Source organism: Gopherus evgoodei, chromosome 9 (assembly GCF_007399415.2).
Source record: "Gopherus evgoodei ecotype Sinaloan lineage chromosome 9, rGopEvg1_v1.p, whole genome shotgun sequence".
Classification (NCBI taxonomy): Eukaryota; Metazoa; Chordata; order Testudines; family Testudinidae; genus Gopherus; species Gopherus evgoodei.
In genome coordinates, this window is record NC_044330.1 from 105,239,336 (window position 1) to 105,257,901 (window position 18,566).

At 44.8% G+C, this 18,566-nt stretch overlaps 1 protein-coding gene across 5 annotated transcripts in view; it reads left to right on the forward strand.

The window, feature by feature from the left end:
- The first annotated feature begins 256 nt into the window (after positions 1–256).
- MBNL3 (muscleblind like splicing regulator 3) overlaps positions 257–18,566 on the forward strand; it is a 122,892-nt gene continuing 104,582 nt past the window's right edge. For 3 of the 5 annotated variants that reach the window (XR_004002050.1, XR_004002049.1, XM_030575972.1), the window contains exon 1: positions 258–442. The gene's annotated coding sequence lies outside the window, so the exon portion shown is untranslated. Of the gene's footprint in view, positions 443–18,566 lie in introns of all 5 variants that reach the window. The other 2 variants (XM_030575974.1, XM_030575975.1) reach the window with 2 other exon arrangements.

The window sequence follows — 18,566 nt, forward strand, 5'->3', positions numbered from 1 at the left end:
GCCAGGCCGAGCAGCCGCCGGCGCGGCGCGTCCCACGGGAGCGAGCCGGCGCCCACAGGGCCTCCCCGCGCTGCGAGGTAAAGGGACAGGGCGGCGCGGCGGGGGGCTGCTCCGCCGGGCGGGGCGGGGAGAGCAGAGCAGAGCAGAGGGGGCAGGGCTGAGCGTCCCGCCCCGCTCGGGCCGCGCTGGCTCCGGCGCGACGCGCCCCACCCCAGAGCTGCTCGCACGGCGCGTGGGGCGGGCTGGCGCGGGGCGCTGGCGGCGGCGGCGAGTCGGGGAAGCCCTGCCTGGCTGTAAGATGGCGGCATCCAGCCTGCGCCGCTGCTAGGAGCTCCGCCAGCCCCCGGCCCGGGTCCGCTTCGCGCCGCTTCGGCTTCTGCCCCGGCCCCCTGGCATGCTGCGCCCCCGCGCCCGGGTCTTGCCATCGGCGGGGAAGCGCCAGGTAAGGCTGGGCTGGAGCCCCCGAGCGGAGCGGCCCGGCCCGGGATCGGAGCCGCCGGGCGGGGGGGAGCCGGGAGCCGGGGGCCGAGCTCGGGGCGGGCTGGCGGGAGCCTGCCCGGTGTCACTGCCCCGCTGTGTGACAGGCCGGTGTGCAGTCCTGCGTGGGGCTGGCATTGGTCGCCTCCCAGGACCCTACCTTGGCGGAGGCACCAGCCTGTAAACCGCCGGTCAAGTTTTGGTTGGGAAAACGCTGCTGACAGAACCAGGAGCCAGGCTTGGTGCTCGGTATTCGGCGCATCGCCTCCGTGCAAAGGGCACATTGGACGGGGATGTTTGTATGGATCACACTTTGTCAGCTTAGCCGCCCTGGCCCTTTCTTCTGTCCAGCTAAACGGTTTTGAAAAAATCCGCCTAGGCACTTGATTATCTTGTTAAACCTGAAATTGTTCAGTAACTGTATTTTGTTTTGCATTTTCTGATTTTTAAAAAACCTATGATCCAAGCTGCTGAAACTACTGGAGACCAAATCTTCCCCTGTAAAATCTGGGGGCAGAAAATGGCATTTAGTGCTGTATTTAGGCACCCTTTTATTTCTGTTAAAACAGTGCAAACTGCTTGATGGACTCCTGTGTTACTACAATAACCAGAGAGGGCTAGGGAGAGATTTTTTGGACTCCGATTAAGACATGCGCATTGGTTCATTCTCGCCACTGCACTGTACTCTGCCTAGAAACAAAGAGCCCAAGCCTGGCTAAGTTGAAGTTGGCTCTGCAGTGTGTTGTTTGCATCGGTTGCTTCTAGGCAGAGTTAATTTAAGGAAGCGTCTAGAGCAGTTTATCTTCTCCAGTCTGCAGGTAGAACCTCCCGCTCTGGAAGGCCAGGTCTACGCATTTCAGAAAGCATGCGGCCATGATAGGGATGGCAACTTCTCCCATCTTCACATTTTCGCCCTGCTGGTCTGACAGTTGTCAGTAGGTGTGCCTTCAGCCAGGGTTCCTCCTCTTTGCTGAATCACTGGGGAGCTATGGCTTCGTGGCGCATATGCTCAAAGAAGAATATCCCCAAATAGATGTTAAAAGAAAATGTAAAAGACCTGTTAACGTTGTCAGCTCTGGATGTAGAGTTATTTTACAGGGATGGGAGCATTTCTCTTTGCAGCAACATTAGGTGTGATGTAGTTTCATGTTTAAAACATTTAATGGCAAAATATGAGCTGCTGTAATGAATGTCCTCTGGCGCTGAGGTAGTGAACTTGGCCTGATCTTGCTCCATGGGCCTGATCCTGCCACCCTTACTCGTGGGAGTAATACTTTCTCATACAAGTAACCCCACAAAATTCAATGCAGGATCAAAGCCTGTGTGTGTAAAGCATTGAGTAGATGTGCAGCACCATATGCGCATTTGATGTGTGTTCCGTGTTGACTAGCATTTGTATGGTCAAGAGGCATGATTCATGGATTCACCTAAAACCAGTCAGTTAAATTGCTTTGATGACATTGTTACAGGAAATTATTTATGACTACAAGAAAATACTTTTTGGTATCTGGTACTGAATTGTTCTTAGTCATTCTTTACAGCTTTCTCCTATCGACGTTGTACAGGAATAGCATGATGGGATCAGAAACTTTGGGACAAGATTAAATTACAGTGCTTGTTGGACATGTAATGTGATTCTGTAATTAGAATGAGGGAATAGGCTATGCCGTGTTAAAGCTATCAAGCGTCAGACAGAGTTGAAGCAGCCTAAATCAAGTCTGATTCTGCTGGAATTATACAATGGCAGAGGCGATACAGTTAAGTTTCCATACAGCAGCTTCCCTGAGGTTGAAGAGATGGGGTTTTCCGCCCTTTGAATACTCACTGTTGGTATCCTACCAATTTAAGGTAGTACACATCTTCCCACTGTGGAGTTTGGATGGTGCTTTACATGGCACAGTGCAGTCCTGAGAGCTGCTGGCTTGGTTACAAATGAGGGCTCAAATCCGGCTCTCACAAACTCCCAGGAAAGGGCTTTGGGCGTGATTCAGCAGTCGTCACATAGGGACCCACTCCTGCAATGCTTGCTCATTTGAAGATCATAAAGACTGCAGGATGCTGACTCCAAACTTGTCTCCTTGTCCAATGGAATGGGAATTAGTTTGCCAAGAAAGAGATCTATGGACAAATGGAGCTTTGTTAGTAGTCTAAGCTTCAGGAATCCTGGAATCGCAGGCATCCACATTCATAGGTGTCAGACCTTCAGCTCGCTTCCTGTGTGTTGGGAAAAAGTCCATGTGGTCTAGCATGTCAGCTTGTGTTTGCTGTATGATTACATTGCTCTCTTGTTGGAACCATTGCATTATTACACACATGCAATTTGAAAATGCTTTGCAAAGCTATTATGACCTTAACCATTTTACAAGTGCTAATTTCCCCTATGCTCGCGCTCTCTCCCTCTCTTTAAATGAAGCCATTTTAAATTTGTGATGGCCCAATAAAGGATGAATGGCTTCAGAGCTACTTAAGCAACAGAGTATTTCAGCCTGTTTTAATTATTGTAGGGTGCACATCTATTATATCCTGCTACTGACTTTAGATCCCCTCAGAACATTTTAAGCAGGACCCTAAACAGATTTGAAAGTCAAGGAAGAAGATGCTAAGTATTTATCTGTTCCTCCCCTCTGTGCTTTGTGGAGTATTAATACCAGTCAAGGACAATGAATACAGAGCCACCAGGTGGGTCCTTGCTTCCATCCCACCTCTCTCCATTCCCCTGAGCATTGCTTTGAAAGCAGTGAGGGGGGTTACCATCACAAAGTAGCACTGTGAGGTTCCAGTTTCATTATTTAGCTGATCAGTTTTTCTTCGTTTCCAAGTCACAAGATGATTTTCTAGGCACCAGCCTGTCAAACCCATACGGGGATCTGTTCCCCCCCCTGCTTTTGTCACCAGTAATAATGATTCTGCTGTCAGAATTTGGCTGACAGCATGACTCATGATGCCTGAGGCAGAATAAGAATCCAGCTCTCTCTCCCCTCTAGCTCTAGCAGTAGTAAAAATTAGCTTTAGCAGTGGGGCAGACACCTATGTGACTCTCACACACGGAGCAGGGCGGATGCTGTCTTCACATGACCACTTTTTTGACCATAACCACACTCGTAGCCACATGTGGAAACCGAACCGAGTGTTAGGAATCCTGCACTAACCATTGAAATGGCAGTTGGGTGCTCGGAGGCAGGATTTGCATACATTTACATTTACAAAGGTATAGGTATGAATAGAGGCTCTATTACTGTACTCTGAAAACCCAGTCCAGACAAAAGAGAGAGCTACCGCATCACACCGATCTGATGTCCAGCGTGCCCTCTCCCCAGATGCAACCCTCCAGCCCCCTTAATCACAAAATATGTTCTAGCAAAACATTAGAAAATTTGAAAACATGCTCTAAATGTTTTCCTGAACAAAAAAATAAGCCTAGAAGGGGGCGGGTATCCCGTTTACTGGAGAATAAGTTTTGTCTTTAGTCATGTAGACGCTCCAGAGTTAAAATCTTTTCATGTGCCTGTGTTTTCCACAAGTAAAATTTCAGTGAGAACATTCTATAATGCTTTGGTAATTATTCCTTCTTACCTGGCAGGTAAACAAATACCTCTTACATATTTTCTTTCTCTCTTTTTAATAAATGTGCTGTAGACCACCAGCCAAGGCACACACCGGTCTCTTAGCCCTCTTGCCAACATAGCCCCTGAATCAGAGTTTAGCTTAAGCGCATGCCCAGGTCCCTTGCTTCAGTGGGACTTGAGCACGTGCTCAAGGTGCTTTTCTGAATTAGTATCTAATTTGCATCCGATACATTGTGGCGGTGCAGTGTTTGTTTGTTTAAAAGGTACATGTGCTCCCATTTTTCTGGGTAAACTCCCAGAAAGGGTTGAGGTTTTACACTCAGAAGAGATGTTATATTTCCAGAGTATAACTTGTGGCTACAAATATTTTCTTGCCCCAGCCTGATGTGAAGGACATCCGACAGGACTGATTCTTCCTCTTTCACCTTGAGTAGTAAGTACCCTGTAATTAGCACCATCGATTTAAATTGGATGTCTCACCGAGTAAGGTTCCACTCAACCTGGGTACGGGTAGCAGAATCTGGCCGTGTGCCTTTCAAAGAGCACATACAGTGATACGCAACGGAAGAACTATAGTCTTTAGGGGATGGTATTTTATGTCCAAGGGCTTCTGAACGCATAAAATCAGGGAGAATGCGCCTGTGTAATCTGATCTGTTCTTGAAAGCCTTGCAGCGGGCTGCATGCTGCAGACATAAGCTGTGTCAATAAGAACTCTATTCACTCTCTGAAAACAGCCTGTGATCCAGGCTTGATTGGCAACCTTTCTAAGGGAGGGCCTTTTTTGAGGAAGGGCTTAGATTTTGGCGGCACTTCTGACTGACTCACTGCCTTTTCTGCCTCCCATTTATTGTTCTTTTCTCTGCGTGATAAACTTGGATTTCAGATTTGGAGGCTTCTTGGGGGAGCAGTGGGAATTTCATGCGAGGATAGCATGAGTGCAAAGAAAGTATCCTTTCTCGCAATGCAGCTCCTCAGCCAAAGCAGCTTGTAGGAAAGAGAAGATGACAGATTTAGAAGAATATGAGGTAGGAGTTGAAATTGCCACGTGTGAGAGAGAACATTCATGTGTGCTACTCTGGGTGCTTTAATTACTGTATAAAGCACATGCCCTTATGAAAGTCAGATATTTTATTGTGCAGAATATATATTCATGTGCCCTCATGCACATTCTGGATGGCTTTATACAAGCTAGTGAGACACCCAGAAAAGGATTAGGAGTGTGAGGTGAGATTCTGCTCTCACCATAAATTTGGTATAACTCAGTTGGCATTGCAATCTGGCTCATTAATTTGTTTTTTAAACTTCAGAAAACCTGGTTCTATATTGTTAAACATTTTACTACCTGGTGTTTAACCTTCTAAAATCTTGTCGGTTATAGCTGCTTGAGCTAATAAAATAGTAGTGTAAGCCTGTACGAAAGCAGGATTTTAAATGCAATGTTGAATTAAAAGGGTTTAGTTTGGTGTGTGCAGTCAGCGTAAATTGCAGCTTTTGTTGCCAACGCGAACATTTGTTCTAGTGAGCATATGAAGCCAATATATTTGGCATTCAATAAGGGCCTTTTGCAGAAGGGACACTCACAATGTTGCCAACACTCCTGACTTTTATTGCAAGTCTTGTGATCTGTTCGGTGTTTTTCTGAAAGCCCCAGGTCCTGGAGTCAAATGATTGAGTGAGAAACTCAGCTTTTGTGTTTTTTTTTTTTGTTTTTGTTTTTTTTAAAAAAGAGAGAGAGTTTCTAGCCCTTGTGGTTGCAGAGAAAAGCTTGAAAATGTGACCAGTGTAACTAAACGCTCAAAACCAAACTGCAAAGAAAAGGACCAAAAGTTATTTAAAAAAAAAAATCATGATTTTTTTAAGCCAACTTCATGACTAGTTGAAGCCTAACTCATGAATTTAAATGCTTGGGGTTGGCAGGGCTGGTACTGTTACGAAAAGCTCAGCTCTGTTCTCAGATATGCCCATACTGAGTCAGTGGGCTGGATCCTCAGCTGCTGTAAATCCGAGTGCATAGAAGCTAGTCGAGTTCTCCTCCTTTGCACCAGCTGAGAATCTGGTGAGATTTGCACCGTTCTTTCTGAAGAATTTAGCCTCCCAGTTTGTTTGCCTGTTTCTCTCCAGTGATTTTTATTTATTAAACATCCAACCCTGCTCTGATGGACATCAGTATCAAATTCCTATCTGCGTCAGCGGGAGCAGGATTGGGCCCTAAGAAAACAGCGTGCAAAACAGTCGGGGCAGTCATGAACTGTGACAAGCAATGACAGGAAATGCTGGTTTCTCTGCTCTGGCTCATAACTCGGTGGGGCCACAGCTGGGTAATTTGTTTTTACTTCCTGTTCCCAATCTGTTTGGGTCAAAAGCAGCAGTGTTTTTCCATATAAAGATGTTTGGCTTTATTCTGCAAGGCAGCAATAAATCTGACACCAAGTACAACATGTTTCTTACATTTCAGAGTCTCTTCTAATGCAGCCACTGACTTTAGTTTGGACGGTGAAGCCTCTGTTTGTGCTTTTAGAGGGCCAGGATTGCACTAGCATTTTTAAACATCAGAAAGCTGAATATTTTCATTTAAAAGCCTTTTAAATCACAGTAGAAGCAGGCTGGGCTTTAGCCACAGCATTTAAAAGGGACTCGGAAGGTCTCCTTTCCATTCCTGACTTTGCTTTGGGCTCCCTGAGAGATGGTGCACAAGCCCCATGGGGATAATACTTCCTTGGTTCATGGGACTTAATTCATTAATATTTGTGAAGTGTGGACAGTGCTATCAAAGTGCAGAGGCTTACATCATAATGGGCCAAACTGTGCGGTCTCACCAAGCAAAGCTCCTGTTGGCCCATGGCTGTTTTTCTGATCAGTTGATGGATTGGTCATTAAAGTATTAATAAAGCTTGGAATGCTGAGAGAGAAAATTTCCAAGATTTTTTGACAGGGAAACTTCCCCGGGCAGATGAAGAACATCATGTGATAACTCTTCTTAAATTCTCTCTCTCTAAAAATATGTTAAACCAAAAATTGTACAGTACCCTAACTCCCTTTGAGATCTTCTTGGGATATGCACCCTAACCAGATAGCGAACTCTCTCGACGCAGGACCTGACTGAATAATAATTGGTTTGGAGGACTTTTCTGAGGCAGCACCATCAAGAATGATAGGCCCAACATTTAAACTGACTTGAATAGTTGTTCATGTCTCACTGATCATGAAACACAAACCTTCCAAAGAGATGGTTGTGCCTTTGTTAAAATCCCAACTTCTCACCTGGGTGACCTCGGTTCTGGTCAGAATTGTCGAATTTTTAAATTGAAACCAAGAAAAAAATGTAGACATTTAAAATTTCAGCTGCAAAATATTCTTCATCGATATATTTTCTTTTTTTTTTTTCTTTTTTAACCTTGTGTGTTTCTAAATTCTGGGTTCTTCCCATACCCGACGCAACTAAAAACCAACCTGGGCTTGCCAGTCAGTTTCACTCCACAGTTCCAGATGTTAATTGTTGCATTAGTTGAGGTCCAGAACTTTTAGTCAAACAACATCCCCATCCCGCCTGAAAGCCCACTTACAAGTCCAGGCAGTCTCAGTGGCAGGCAGGGAGGCATTGGTTGGCAGTCCTCCACTTGTTGGATGCAGTCCAAAGTCTGTGCTACCAGATCCGGTTGCTATGTGCATCTACCTGGTCCAGCTCTGCCTCTGCTGTTCTGGTTGGGTCTTGTGAAGTTAGCTGCACACCATTACTATTCCAGCCTCATCCACTCCTGCAGAATGTCTGTCCATGACGTTCAGAATCGCCTAGTGGGGGGGGGGGGGAGAGGGCCCTTGGATAGAGAGCCCACTCCCAGCAGTAGAGTGCCCCCTTAAAGCTGGGTACAAAACAGCTTTCCCATCCCATGAGAATTTTTGAGATTTTGAATTTTTTTCCCATCTTGAACTGGGATGGAAAGTTGAAACCTCTAAAACTTTCATAAACGAAAATCTGAAAAAAAAAAAAAATTCTGGTTGGGTCAATTTGAACTTCTGGTTTGTTTTTGACTTTTTTTTTTAAATCCTTATAAATTAACTTAAATATCAAACCAAAAAGTATTTGGACCTGAAAAATGGAACACTTTCCTTTTACTTTTTTCCTCTAGCTATTTTCCACAATGAGCAATTAATCAAAAATGACCCTTTCCCATAAACAGTTTTGGTTTTGACAAATTGGCGTTTGTGATGGAAAAAATATTCATTGAAAAATTCCTGCTGAATCCTACCCCTGGGCTCTCGGACAGATCCCTCAACCCTGCCCATGTTCAGCTTGAGTCCCATGCCCAAGCCAGAGTCTGCTCCCTGTACAGTCAGGGTGACCCAGGGCATAGCTAGTACAAGTCCTGGGCCCTTTTGAGAGTACACCCTCAATCACAATCTATTATAATTTATCAATCAGAACACAGACAAATTCCAACTAAAGCAACCCTAACCCAGCATGTGGAGCTGTGGGTATGCAACATTCTAACTCATGTAAATGAGGCTGGCCAAAGCAGGCTTTCCCCCTTTTCTCCTAGAGAAAGGAGAGAGACTTTCACTTGGGTGGGGAGCTGCAGTGATGCAAGACTTTTCCAAGCATGCTGGTTCTGCACCTGCCAGTCTTAGGAGGGAGAGGGGAGTCCTAGTAAGCTCACCAAGATCCTCCCGGTTGCAGAGCAAAGAATTGACTACAAAGCTGCCACGTGTCATTTAAAATTTGCCTTTGGAGTCCACGTGCCCCTGCCTGATGATCTAGGTGCGATAGCTGCAAACCCCTACTGACACAAGTAGGCCTGTCTCATGAAACTAGTTCCACTGATGTCATGTGAGTAGGGATTTACAGGACTAGGGTTCTGCAAGAGGTGGCATCAGTACCACAGACACAATGTGCAGTACTTTGGGCTCAAATGTGACAGTTAGAATGATGATTCTGTTAAGTGATAGCACATCAGTTTTTTGCCATATGTATGGTGGAAAGATATGATTGTAAAAGGATCCTGAAATCTATGGTAGGTCTAATAATTGTCTTATTTGCTTGCTGTACGGTGCCATATAGTCAGATTTCAACTTAAAAGCAACCAGTGTTTGCTGCCAAGGAGACATTGGGATTTGTAAACTCAGCCCGGCAATGGGATTTGTAATTGACTATATCCTGACTTCCTACGTCAGATGGAAACAGGGCTCGATGCCATTGTAAAATACAGAAACCACTGGAATTGGAAACAGACTCTAACTGAGGGTGCAGTTCATGGCCTGCCACCTGCTGAAGGCCAGGTGACAAATAGCCAAAAAGGAGGGGGACACGCAAATTGTTAATACCGGAAACCTAAATTGCTGGAGTGGTCCTCCTCTGTGTGTAAGTGTCTGTGGATGACTGCAGTTTGTTTGTTTCAGATGTAAATTATTTCCAGCGGTAAGAGTGAGGGGGAACCATATTTGTGCAGAACGTGGTTACTAGGGCTAGAATGCATGTCTCTGGAAAAGAGAGACAGTTGAGAAGGTGGATCAATGTTGATTGCTCCTCTGATGTGCTGAGTGCTCTCAGTTTCCATTGACTTCAGCAAGATTTAAGGGTGCTCAGGAGCTGATGGAATGCTCCGCGCAGGGCAGGATCAAGCTGTTATTGACAGTGGTTCCATTCCTTGCAAGCTAGTGTTGTGGTGTGTTTTTTTTTTAAATTAGAAATCATAAAACAATGCCACTAGTGTAGTAACTTATTGATTAATAAGCACAGTGCTTAATGTAGCTGGAAGCTGGAGCTGCAAGAAGGTCAAATACCTTTTTATCGGCAATTAATGTACATTTGAAACGGATGCAATGGACAGCTTAGCAGCTATGGGACTGATCCTGAATTATTGCAGTCAGTCTGATCTGAACTGGCTCCTCCGTGGCCTGTTCACAAATAATTGTCCACACAGCCCTGTACTATAGGCTTCCAAATGTATTTGCTTGCCTGTCCTTGCTTTGTCGATCCCTCAGTGTGTATCATTCGAGCAGACAGCTCTGGCCATGTGGAGCCCCTTTGATTTCTTTAGGGCTCTGCACTGGGGCAGCAGTCCACCCAGAGACATGGGATCGAGATCCTAACTTGGTATGTCCCGCTCTGCAGGTTTGTATGCAATGCAGTCATACAGTATAACTGTCCCAGCTCAGGTTCTTTCTGGATGGAAATGAGTGTGGGAAGGTTTAGTGGGAATAGTTGTGATTTTTTTTTCAACTGCAAACACCTGTGGTTGGTTTTCTTGATGTCATTCATTTAAGCACTCTGGGATGCTCAGTAGAATGCAGGCTGGTGGGGTTACCACTTCAATTTGGGACCTTCCTATCATGAAATGTTAAAACTAATTTTTCCTTTAAAAAGAAAATCTGCATTTCTGGACGTGACTTTACTGCTCTCACTACACTACACTCCATGTTCACTGCAGTTCACTGATGTCAACTTTCACATGAGTAATTCCCAGGGGGTTAATGTGGAGATAACTAGGTTCTCGACTTTCACCACTAGTGACCTGGACTTACAATCTGCTTTCAGTCATAAGTGAAATGAGTTTGTGGTCTCAACTGAGCCGCTGTTTGACGCTTGTGTGTTACAGAATGACCATGCTTATCAAGTGATATATATATTAAAAAAAAAAACCTGGGACTGGATTTCACTCTGTGGCAGGGCTTTTCAGTTTGTCTTGCAGTGAGTAAAGAGATGATGGTGGCACTGCCTGCTTTCCAGCTTGATGGATACAAATTTTTATGAAAACTTGTTTTTAGAAAGTCATGTGGCAAATGATCCTGAAGGAGAAGAGAGGACCTGGATTGAAATGCAAGTGGAAATAGTTTAAATTAAACAATTCCAGAGCACCAAGAACAGAAGTTCCCCTGCAGTGTTTCTGATAAACAGGGTGTCATTGTGGTAGTGTCTGAGACTTAGATAATGAAACTGATGATAAATAAAAGTGAAACTCGAATGGAATGCAGACACTTGAATATTCTAAATAGTAAAAGTACATTAGATGTTAATATAAGTGTTACTAGCAGTTCCATACCATTGATAAGGATATCTGTTTTTAAAGTATAAACTCTTTAACTAGAGATTTTCCCTTTTTAATGTGGAACTCTATTAATGAGTTGATGTTGTTCCCATTCCCTGACCTCTGTCTTTTAGATTGTGAGCTCCCCAGAGCACACACTGTCCTTATATTTTTATAAAGCATCTGGCAAGTAAGTGGTGCTACCATAAATAAATAATAGATTAATGTAACCTTCATTTGCTTAGTAAGGGATCAGTCCTTTCCAAGAAAACCAGTCATTGAAGTGGTGGTCACGCCCTCAGTTTGACATCTGGACAGATTAGTATTTTTAAGCCCATTTAAAATTGTGACTTTTCCTGGATTTTTCCAAATGGAATCTCAAGTGAGTGATTTCAGAGAGCAAGTCTATTGAATCCGGTGAGCAAAGGGCTGGGACAGGGATTACTGGCATCTAATGTGTTTGCTGACACAGAGCAGATTTCTTGCAGAAATACCAGCTGGGAAATAAGGCTCAAACAACCCTGGTGCAGTAATGATAGGAGGGTTGCTGGTGATTTGTTGGGGAAACAGGCCAGGACTGACCTTGGGATTCTTGCTGCTTGAGAAAGCAGGGATGAGGATTCTCACAAGTATGTGCAGTTCTAATGTGTGGAGCACATGGACATGTTTGGGGGCAACATGGAACACCTTCAGCTGGGAGCATTGTCGCTATAGTGCAGCTTATTTTCTGCAGGAAAGGACCATAGTTCTTGACAGTAATTGTTTGCGTTGTTGTAATTTATTTAAACGTATGCAGAAGATCCAGGCATCCATAAAGAGAGCTGAAAATGAAAGGGAGAATTAAAACATGAAATCTGCTTGATCATGACCCGAATCTGCTAATCACAGCCTTGCAGAAGTGAGGGGGTGTAGAGCTGCATGTTAGTCAGGGTTAGGCAGAGGGCAGGCTGTGATCATTTGCTTGGGACATCTTCCTTATGGAAGAAACAAATATTCCCCTCATCTCCCAGTGTTAGAGCTTATAAATCCAGACTGCCAAAGAAACTTGATTACAAATAACGACTTTGCCTTTAATAGACACTGAGCCCCATGGTATGTGGCATTGCTGCACATGTAGCGTGTAATAAAGGACACTACATTAACCCCTGGTTTTGATAATCCTTGTAAGGGAAACATGACTGCTTCAGGCCCTAATTCACAAAAACATGTAAGCACATGCCTAAATCCCACTGAAGTCAAGAGATATTGGTACATGCTTAAGTGCTTTCCTAAATTAGGGCTTAATTTAAATGTATCTTTGTGGGTTTAGATTAGAGCTTTTTATTGAATTTCGGGTGTGATTCGGATAGCTTTTATTCTTTAACCGAAGGATTTAACTTCCTGGTGTTCTTTAGAGCCCATTTAATTTGACTTTGACAGGGTGTCTGTTTCCATATAAAAATTGTATCTTAATAAGATCCTTGACTAATGTCATGTCAATGGTTCTCTTACATCTTAAACTTTGTGTCTTCATTAATTCCACATTGCTACAATGTTACAGGGAAGATGTGCCATGCTATATAACTATTTTCCTGCTTAAAATGGTACCAGAAGTACTTTAACACTCCATTTGGATCAGCTTCTCAGCTGGTCTGAATAGATGGGGCCCTGTTGACTTGATGGAACTATGTTGATTTATACCAGTTGAGGATCTGGCCATTATCTTGTCCGTTAACCTTCCAAAATACCAAGCACAAGCCCACCTAAAGGATTGATTGACTGAATACATGGAGGGCCTGAACCAAAGCTCACTGAAGACTCCTATTAGATTCAATGGGCATTGGATCCGGCCTCCCTGCTCACATCCACTTTTTTTTTTAAGGTTATGTATATTTTAAGAGAACTGATCTGAAAAACGTAACTGCACAACAGATAGTTTAAAAGTTCATCACATGGGGGCCCTATATACAGTTTACCCAGTTATGCAATTTTTAGACACAGTTTCCTCTCCCTCCCTGCATATCCACATACATCACCACTGAAAAACTGGTCTGAGAAATGCCTGGCTTACTATTGTGTATTAAGTTTTGCCGCTATCCTGTCTTCTTAGAACCAGAGCCAATGACATCTCACTGGTTAGATAGATATCTCATTTGTTCATTGATAATTCCACTGCTTTATTACTTATATTATTAGAGTGCCTAGGAATCCCAGTCATGGGCCAGTTCCCATTCTGCTAGGCCTTGTTCAGACACAGAACAGAAAGAAGGTCCCTGTCCCAAGGAGTTTACAGTCTAAGTATAAGACACAAGACAACAGATGGATACAGACAGCCAGAGGACAACAAGGAAACAATGAACAATATTGGTCAGTGCGCTGGGCAATGGTTTATCAGACTGGTGGCCCAACTGCTGTTAAAGCATTACAGCAAAAGCAAGTTTTAAAGAGGGATTTGTAGGATAATGAAGTAGCATTGCAGATGTTTGCACGGAGTTCTTCATGGCTGTTGGGGCAGTGAAAGTGCTTGTTTGAAAATATAACAAGAGGGTGATGAAGATGGGTGCTGACATCACGGTCCTGAATGAGGTTTAATAGGTGGGTCAGGATAGCCTGTGGAAGGCCTTGGGAGTGAAGACAAGCGGTATGTGTTTGATGTGATAGAGAAGAGGGAGCCAAGGGAGAGAGACAAAGAAAGGAAAGATATGGTGAAAGTGGTGAGTAAGGAGAGGAATCTTCGCAGCAACATTCTGAATGAATATTGCACTGGGCAAGGCCAGGGGAAAGGATGTTGTAATCCAGATGAGTGATGATGAGGCCTCATAAGGAGTTACCGCAGTTGCTAGTCACACAGTGCTTTGTATTTCGATTAGGTTCACTGATATCCTGGCTCCTCGTTGCAGAATGAATGACCTCTTGGTGAAGTTAGATGGATGAATTTGAGACATGTTTTCAGCGTGGTGCCAGGGCTATGGATGGGAAACTCCCAGGATTGTTCACCATTACCTGTGCTTTATGGCAGGAATTTACCTCACAGGCTCCCAAGCGAAAATTCTTGTTTGCTTTTTCTCTCTCCAGATGCAACAGAAAAATTATTATATAGTAAATAAATAAAGAGTGGGATGTTCTAAGAGAGTCCTTAATCAACAAACAGCGGTGTTTGTACAGTATGATCAAAAGAGAGCCTGGGAACTCTGGCAGCTGGAGGAGAGAGTTTTAGCTTAGACAAGCCTGGGCTGGAGTCCCTGTGTGTTGTCTGTGCCCTTAAGCACATGAGGATTAAGCACGCAGTAAAAGAACAGGGTCAGGTCTAGACCAAGAAGTAGACTGTGGAATCCAGCCAAAAGTGTAAGTAAGATTTTTCTGTAACAGCATCCTAGATGTGACAGTTCTGTTGGACTTAGCTGAAAAGAGGCTGATATCTGTAAGTCAGGCATGATTGGAAAGGAAAACGAATGGAGCATAGCTGCATAAGGTAAAGAGGAGTTAAAGGGAACTACCAGGGCGGTGCACGTAGCCCTGGCTTTCATAGTTTGGCACGGGATTGGAAATCTCTGCCTTCACTTGAGAATTTGGAGCCCTTGCAACCATCTTCACTGTTTCCCCCGCATCCTTCATTGGACCTCCCAAGTGCCTGCAGCCTCTCCTAGCTTTTCTGTTGTTCCCCTGTGCAGCTCTCAGTGCAGCTCTCCTGCTACAAAGACTGTTCCCCACGCTCCTGAAATGCCTGGCTTTTTGGACAAAAGTCTTTGAGTTCAGTTTTGGCCAGTTCTGTTAAAGGCCTTTCACTGTGCGCAAGCAAGTAGCCTGTACCGCTAAGGATTAAATGCCTCCGACCACGTCCAAAAATGTTCCTCTGTTTGCTTCGCCCGTTTGCTGCCTGGTTTGTGCCATGTTGGCTGCTGATCCCTGTTAAAGAATGTGTTTCATCAATACCAGAAGAATAAAAAAGTAAACCATGACACTCCTGGGGGAGTGTCACCTACTGTTTGTAGTTAAAGCTTCAGGCCAGAAAGCAAAGATATGAAACAAGCTTACTGCAGCACCCTTTTTCTTACCCAGAGCCTTCCAGCTGATTTCAAAAGGGCATTACTAAGGAGGTCAGAGTCATTATTCCCATTCTACACATGGGGAAACTGAGGCACAGAGAGATGAATTGACGTGCCCAAATTGTCATACCTTTTAAAGAAGCGCTCTGCTGGTCCAGAAGCCCATTGTATTGATCGGAACCATACTTGCCCACCTTTGTAAAGTGCTTTTAGGTGTGTGAATGGAAATACTATGTAAATGTGATTATTGTGTTTTATTTCTTTGAAAATTTTCCATAAAAGCATTTTTTAACAGAAAACATTTTATTGATTCAGTGAGAATTTTGCAAAAAATGTCCATTTTCTTCCAAATTTGGCAGGATTTATCAAAAAACTGGAAATCAAAAAAATGAACTTCAGCCCTGGCATAACTAGGAAAAATTACACTTGACTTCACTGGTCCAAATTCATCTCTGTTGTTTCTCCAGTTCAGTAATTGGAGTTACACCAGGACTGGATGTGGCCCTTTGCATCTATTGAGTATGAAAATCTAATTTTAAATCCTGCCAGAGACGGCTTCTATTTATGTAAGATATATAATCTGCACACCCTGTGTCATCAAGTATACGCCACTAAGTTGTAAGTGGAGAATTTGTCTGATTAAAGGCATTGACGGTATGAGATCTGTTTGATTGAGAGAGCTGTGCTACAGTGTTCTTCAAGTGCAAGCATCCTCTCCAGTTCAGTAACGCTGGTGGTTGCAATGGCTGTTCATATCAAACCATTCATAATTTTTATACTTGAGAAATAACAGTAGCATAAATGCTGATAGTCCTGCCGAGAGTTCTGGGCCTCTCCATCAAGAGACTGGTGATCTCGTGAGAACAAATGATCACAGTTCTCATTTTAGCCCCTAAATTCATTTTCAGATGTGACACAAACCAACGTTTACATTTAGGACCCCAAAAGTAAAATGTAGCTAATTGCCCCCACTCTACCATATAGCCGGTTTCATCTTAACAAAGACAGTACGTTTAGTGAGACAGGTGTTGCTGGTAAATGATACTAACCTTCTTCAGAGCCTCAGAGAGAGCCCCAAATCCATAGGAGATTGGATACTGTATCAGCAGCATCTCTTCAGCTGTATGCCTGTCCTCCATATAGGGCTCCAGTATGGCCTAGGCTACATGCAACTAAAATAATATTTTTATTTTCCGCGTCAATTCTGATTTGTATTACGGTACAGTTTATGGGTTCCAGTTGAGATCAGGGCCCCGTTGGGCTAGAGGTTGCACATGCACATAGTAAAAGAGTCCCTGCCCTGAGGAGTTTACCGTCCAAGTAGGCTCTAGCTATGTCTGCACTGGAGCTGGAGTTGGAATTTCCGGCTTGGGTAGACATATTAACGCTAGCTCTGATCATGCTAGCATGCTGAAACCTGCCGTGTAGTCCACAGCAGAGCAAGCAGCGAGTGCGTGCCATAGATTTCAGTCGGGGTCATACTCGGGTTAACTAACCCCTCCTGCTTGCTGCTCATGCCGCTCCAACTGCACTTCTGTTATTAGTGAGCTATTGCGAGTTTTTCTCTTGAGCTGGAAATTACACCTCCAAGCGCCAGAGTAGACATATGTGAAGGGTGGGCAGAAGTTACTATTCTCCCTGTGTTACGGATGGGGAGCAGAGGTACAGATCGACTACATGATTTACCCCCGGTTACACAGGGAGTTGGAGTTGGAGCGAGAAATTGAGCCCAGATCTGTGAAGTGCCAGTCTCGTGCCTTAACTGCAAGACCAGCCTTCCTCCTCGTTGGAGCGTTCGTTCAAACCAGAGCCTGAGTTTGCCAGCCAGTGTGCTTTTCTGGCTGCTGCACGGATAGCTCATGGGGTGTTGAACACAAGTGATCCCGCAAGAAGGAAGAAGATTAAAATATGTCTCCATTGCACTTTTTTCCTCTCTTTCTACAGTGGAGCTATTTTACATCTTTTCCTTCCCTGCTCTCCAGCCATTAATGGTCTTTTGTCAAAATGTTTACATCGGCAAAGGCCTAGGGTTTTGTTTCATTCTAGGCAGTGGAGGAATATGATAGTTAGGGTCCTGCTCTGTGAGATGCTGTATAATTTCAAGTGCCAAAGAGGTCAGAGGGAGTGGAGAAAACTCAGCACCTTACAGGACTGTGCCCAGAGCGTGGGGCAGTCTCTGAAGTAGAGTTTTTGGTGTTCAGAAAGTGACTGGATGCCTTGTCTGATTTCACACTGCCAGTTCCTTTCTTTGGACTGACTCACAGCTGGGGGAGAGAGCCGGGGTTGGCTTTCCAATGTGATGATGGTTCTTAGATAAAAAGGATGGAGGTGGGGGCATAGAGGCAGTGATTTGCTGCACTGAGCAGGCTGTGGTGAGTTTGGACTCCAGAGTGAGTTCCCAGCTCCACTGTTGACTCACTTGTATGATCCCAGGTGAGACACTTCACTTCTCTTTCAGCTTGCCCTTTGTGAAGTGAGTATGGTAACTTGAACTCCCCTGGAAGCAGTTACATGAAGTTTTTGGTTCCTTAATGTTTGTGAAGTGCTGTGAGAGTCTCAGGTGGAGGACTCTATGCAAGCACAAAATACTAATTTCCTGGCCCTTGTCAGCTGCTGGATTAGACTGGGGATAGATTATATTGTCCAAGTAGCATCACTGTCCCTGGGCGCAGGAATGCAGCCGTTCTACCCTTGACCAGGCTATGACTGCAGACCTACACCTCTAAAAAGAACAGCTGATTTCAGACCCCAGCCTCCATTTCTGTCCAATTTTGCAAATGCACATACTTGTGTGTGCACTATGATTCACACACAGGTGGTATAATCCAACACCTGCATTTACAGGTAGTACAATTTGGATGTGTACAATCACATGCATCAAATGTCATCTGCATGCGCAGCTATTAGACTCTACCCCAGGGGTCGGCAACCTTTCCGAAGTGCTGTGCCAAGTCTTCATTTATTCACTCTAATTTAAGGTTTTGCATGCCAGTAATACATTTCAATGTTTTTAGAAGGTCTCTGTATATAGGTCTATAATATAGAACTAAACCAGGGGTCGGCAACCCATGGCATGCGTGCCAAAGATGGCACGCGATCTGATTTTTAATGGCACGCTGGGGCCTGCCGGGACTCCAGCATGCCACTAAAAAATCCTCCCCACGTGGCAAGCTGCAGGGTCCGCGCTGCCTGGCTGGAGCGCGGACAGAGCGAAGCAAGCCGCCGGCCTCTCCCCTGCCTTCCCCCCGAGCCCTGCTGCTTCACGTGCTGCGCTCTGGGGGCCGAGGCTGTGTGCTTCCCCGGGGCAAAGTTTGGCTCCGTGGGGAGGGAAAACCACTCCCCGCTCATCCAGAGCAACGCCGCAGTGCGCACAGCGCTCTGAGGGGCGGGGTGGGGCTGCGCGCGTGCGGCAGCGACAAAACTCTGGAGGAGCAGGGAGCCTCATGGTAAGGGGCTGGGGGGGGTTGGATAAGG